Here is a 5618-nt window from a genome sequence, read left to right on the forward strand (position 1 = left end):
TATTAAAATTTTATAGAAATGCTTCTTGTAGCAAGGACTTGAGCCTTGATCTCCCATATCCCACATGAGTGCTGCAGCTACTGGGCTGCTGGTTGTTTTGGGGTGCAAAGGGTGCTCTCTGCCTGCCCGCCCCCACTAGAAAATTCCTGATCAATTCTAATCATTTCTACCATCTTCCCTCCCTTCAGGCTCATTCATTCACTGACCATGTTGCTGATCTAGGGTCGTCTGATCCCAGTGGTCTTTCCTACCCACATGCAGGAGGGCTGGACCCGATGATCTGTCAGGTCCCTTCCAGCCATTAACAACTATGAAACCATGTCTTATAATCCCAGTTTTGGGGTAGGAGCCATGCAAATCCTCAGTGTAGCTGCCCTGCATTGGCACTGCACACTACCAGATTCAGCTAATGCTACTTTATGCCTGTGTGATGTGTCTACGTTAGAGATCTTCACGTCAGTCCCTCTTTTCTTATTGTAAAATCTCATCTAGGCCTTCTCATATTACAATTCAAATATGCCATTGCTTCAGGGAACAGCGTCAGGAAAGGCAGGATGGGCACACAGCCCACAGTGCTGAAATACAAAAAAATCCAAAGCTTGCATGGACATGTGGCAAAACGTGTCCGCCAACCTATACCCAAAGCTGCCTGCCTCCGTGGACACGATGCCCTGTCCATCTGGACACCCAGGCTGTTCTCCTGGGTCAGCCCTAGTGTAAGCAAGTCAAAGAGGCTGGGTAACCAAAATGTTGAAGCTAAGATATAGGAAGTTTTTTCTTTCGATAGTGTATTTCCACAGACCTTGCCTATCCAGAATACATTCATCCTAAAATGGGGTATCTCCATCTAAGATGCGATTTCAGATCATTTATCACCTTCTAATACATTTTCCCCTTCTCTCCTAAATAAATCATGCTTGGGACAGTCCTTAAGCTCCAACCCTATTTGGGAAAATTCACAGTCCCTCTCAAAAATGGTAAATGACCTCTGAGAAGGGCTTGGAAAGCAGGGCTAGATGCCTGCCCATGAGCTGTGCTCAGAACAACACTGAAGTACCATGTAGAGGGAGCCAGGTTAAAGCAACATCTCAGCACATCCTTGGAACTAGAGGAAAACATCTTTAAATGTCTTTGAAATCTGTAGCCCTTCATGTCATTGAAAAGCTACAGGGGAAGAGGAGTGCTCTGAAGAATTAAGGAGGGACTGGTCTTTGGAAACACAGCGGAAATGAAAGCGAGTCGTGCCACAAAAAATTCAGGTGCTGGCCCCCATGGACCTTCTCCAATGAAACCTTCCATTTTTAAATCCATGAAAGTTAGGCCACATCTAACTTCTGGACAGTGCACGCACCATTTTCCCAGGAACGATGGACAAGCTGCCTGAAGAGGGTCCATGTGGCACGTATTATAGGGGCATGCTGCCCTGTCTGTAGGAGCCCCATCACCATTACCACTGGTGGAGCTGCACCTGTGTAAGACCCCTGGTGTGAGAAGGACTGCAGATAAGGCCTAAATGCGAGATGATGGAAGGTCTTTTCTCATATTAAACTCACCCAGCTACACCAGATCCACAAAGCCCCTGGCCTGCAGATCGGCTCTTGCACCAGATTCAAGCCAGAGGAACAGCAGGCTGTCCAGTGCAGGTGTCCTCTGCAGGGTGCAATCCAGTTCTCAACCCTCCTGCAACAAAGAGAAGACCCTACAAGCCCTGCCACTATTCTTCAGCAGGTATTTGCTAAATAACTAAAAATCAGTGGCCATAATAATTACATGTTTCTGGAGGCAGACATTTTGTTGTAATCTGGATGGAAATTACACCTGTTAGGAAGCAATAGGTGGGATACTATTGTACCCCTGACTAGCTGACCTGAATAATAATACGCCTGCATCTCCCTGTAGCAAAATGGGAAAAACCACAATCACGTAATAAGAATGCAATCCACTGTCTCAGAATGCAGCTCTGCCCAGATCTTAATGCTTCCTAAATTACATTTGCCTCCGCAATCAAATCTCCTTTTCATTACCTCACTGCTACCAGACTTCTGAAATAATTGACACAATCACTTGTAACTGCTAAGAGAGCTCGATTTTAAAATAGCCACTCTCTCTTTTTGAGTACCTAAATTTATCCCTTATGTAGGAATCCAAAAACTCTTCCCGTCTGAAACGGTGCACTGAAATTTCTATGCAAAAAAAACTTCAACGGCCCGTTTAAAACCTCCAATTATTAATATTCTGAAATCACAAAAATAAGTCTTAAAAAAAACCCCAAACAAACTAGATCTGTTTGTTCAGTCGGTCAAACACGGATATCAGGGGTGCCCTGTTTCCACTCCAGATCATGCTAGCCACCCCGTGACAGCAAAGGGGACGACAAGGCCCCCATTTCAGACTGAGGGCACCCCCCTTCCTTCCCTTCCCCTGTTGCGGGATGGGATTCGGACACTGTCTCACTTCCACGCAGGGACTTGGGCTGCACAGTACCCAGTCTATCAACAGCTCATCCTCCAGCCCAGGCTGACTTCTAGCACCTGCTGTTCTTCCCTTAAGAAGTTTAGGACCAGCGCTACACTGGGATGAAACACCTTCACAAAACCCAAATATTATTTATTGTTGCAGCAGGAACAGAGTTTTAATGCAAAGAGATTTTGAAGCAATCGCATGGCATATCACGGTCACCATCCTTCTCAAGAAAGCATCTCTTTCAATAAAAGCAGTTTTACTGTTCAGGCCTTTTTCGGACGTGGTCACAATAATTTTTTTGTAGGCTGACTGGAAAGGAGGTGAAATCAAAGCTAGGTCTGGCATTGTCCCCAACACAGCCTTTCAGTGCTTGCTGAAAGGCCTGCAGTTTGAGCCCTCCATTTCTTTCCTACCTGTTGCCCTTCCCTACCCTCCAAAGAGCTACCTATTGAACTAAACCAATAGAGTCAGACTGAAAACTTAATACCCAGGACAGCATATAGCATTAATAAATTATTACAAAGCAGTTCCTAATTTATCACAAACACCTTAAAACAATGCATGGCATGACTTTCCTTTAGGATCCTGTTCTCCAGAGGTAATGGCATTGTCTACTGTAACAGCTAAAAAACAGCCCTGCCCTCAAGGCCTCAACATGGGCAAACCTCTTATATCACCTTTAAACAAGTGGGTTTTTCCCCCTTTAAAAAAAAATTCTGCACTTAATTTTTTTTTTTTTAAATCTGCAGCAGTTTTGCGTGATTTTATGCAACTTCATGCTCTCCAATACAGCTCGATTCCTTTGAAACAAAAATACACCACAAATGTGCATTAATCTCTCAATGAAAAATGTGCATCAAGTTCCTTCGCACCATTTCAAGAGTTAATATTTAAAGAGATATATTTGCCTGCCATTTCTTTTCATTGTCATTTATGTCGGGGTCAGCGACATTTGGCAGCTTAGCTCCGACTGGGCTGCTTCAAACTTAGCCTGTGGTGCCATCGCTGTTCCCTCTTTCCCCAGTAGTATGACCGCCACCGCTGTCCATGCAGCATCTGAGCAGCGGGGAGAAAAGTTCCCCACTGTCCAAATGCTGGAAGAAGTCCCCTGGCTCCAAGGGCTTTATAAGATGGCTCCATGGGCCACCCCCTGCTTTACATTACCTCTAAATTAACACCACAACTAGCTAAGACTAGCCATACCCCGCACCTTGGTGCTAGCAGCATAATCCTGGTGCGTGGTCCTTAGTTACAACAATGACATGGCCATTCACATCACAGCCTTGGTGAAGCTCTTGCTGCTGGCAATCGCAAGGCTGCTGCATCTAGGTCCCCACTGGGCTCAGTCCATGGGCTCTCAAGTTCCCCTTGGTCTGGGTAGGCTCCGTTGACATCCTTCACCTAATCTGGTGATCTTCAAAAGACGTCTGGACGGTCATCTGATGATCTCGAGAGGTCCCCAACATTTATGAATCTGTGGCCTGACAGGTTTCCTGTTCATACCCTGTTCCCCTGTCAAGGAAGTAGGACTTCATAATCCAGCTGCCCAAGACTATCCACAAGCAATGGAAACCTTACAGCCCACTAACTTCAGTTTGGTCTCGTCCTAAAGCTCCTCCATTACCAGCTCCCTGCTCTAAACTGGCCTCCTGAGGGATTGTGATGGTCTACACCAGGGGTGGGAAAACTTTTAGGAGTGGAGGGCCGAATTAACAGAGCTAGGTCTGAAGGTGGTGGACCACTGCTTCCTCCCCTCCCTGCCCTGCCCCCATATTGCTGCCAGTGTCCTGGCTTTACAAGCCAAATAAAATTGCTTGGCAGGTAGGATCTGCTGGTTTACACACAGTACAGTTGTACTACGTGTGTAAAGAAGTTTCCAATCCCAAATGCTTCTATTTAGATGGCAACGGAGATGTACACACCCAAACAAAAATAACAATCCCTACCCGCCATTCCCTCCCTAAGTTTCCTTACCGGTCTTGAATGTCCCTTGGCCAAAAGCATCTAGATCCTCCACTCCTGCATGAAGGCACTGCTCCAGATCATGAGGTCTCCTCTCACCTGGCACCCAACAGGACCCTCTGCTGCAAGAGCAGGCTCTTTTGTTCTCTATAGTTTTAATGGCTTAAGTTTCTTTGCTTGCCCTTCCAGGGGAAATTCCATCACTCCAAGCCTCAGCGTGAAAGCCCCTGCATAGAAGTTGAGAAAGACCGATTTCACCTTGAATGGGCCCATCCTACTGCTCCCGCTGCACAAAGCTGTCCACATGGACAACTATGCTGTTCATGTGCAGGGAAGAGCGACGCCAGCCCCGTCAGATAGGTCTGACTCCCCAACCGCTTAGCCATGTAACAATACAAAAACCTATAACGTCATCCAGAATTCCTACATGGTTCCCACCTGGGACTCCCCCAGCGATTTCTTTTCCACCAACATCCCGGACATCTACAGAAGAGTCGGGAGATAAGGCCATTTACCTCCTCTTATCAAAACAACGTCCTTGAGAACAGATGGATACCTGGATACCTTTAAGGAACGCTTGGATGCCTATCTTACTGGGGTGATCTGACCCCAGCTGACTTCCTGCCCCTAGGGCGGGGGGCTGGACCCAATGATCTTGCAAGATCCCTTCCAGCCCTAATGTCTATTGAGATCTACAAGATGCTACAATTCTATCCTTGACTTTGACGCTACATTTCCAGATTACAACACAGTTGATTTCCGCCCCCACTTTTTGTTTATAAAAAAAAAAAATCATTGCAAAAGGTTTTCGGATGAAAACGTGAACTCCAAGCCCAACAAGGAGCTCCATCTAAAAGCTTGGGTTTTTTCCCCCCCAATACGATTTCTCATTCTGGTTCCAGGACATGCAATGGCTCTTCTGAGGCAACACATGGTGACCCTAACCCAGGTGCTTCCCTTATCTTTTCTACCAGGTTCCTGGGCACAAGAAGACCATACCTGCCAGCCTTGCTTCCTGCAATGTGTCCCCCCTAACTGATGGGCAACCCAATCCTCAGCGCAGATCTAGAGAAAAACACAGCAGTCCAGGATGCTGCAACCCGTGTGGGCTCTTATTATTTTCGAAGTTTAAGCACTCTGAAGTCAAATCTAATGTTTGCTAAATAAAGCTAGCAGGGTCTGGCAATGCCAGC

At 46.4% G+C, this 5618-nt stretch overlaps 1 long non-coding RNA gene across 2 annotated transcripts in view; it reads right to left on the minus strand.

The window, feature by feature from the left end:
• The window catches only part of LOC112551011, a 67609-nt gene that overhangs the window by 30857 nt on the left and 31134 nt on the right, over positions 1-5618 (minus strand). The gene's annotated exons all lie outside the window — the stretch shown is intronic.

Source organism: Alligator sinensis, unplaced genomic scaffold, assembly GCF_000455745.1.
Source record: "Alligator sinensis unplaced genomic scaffold, ASM45574v1 scaffold393_1, whole genome shotgun sequence".
Lineage (NCBI taxonomy): Eukaryota > Metazoa > Chordata > Crocodylia > Alligatoridae > Alligator > Alligator sinensis.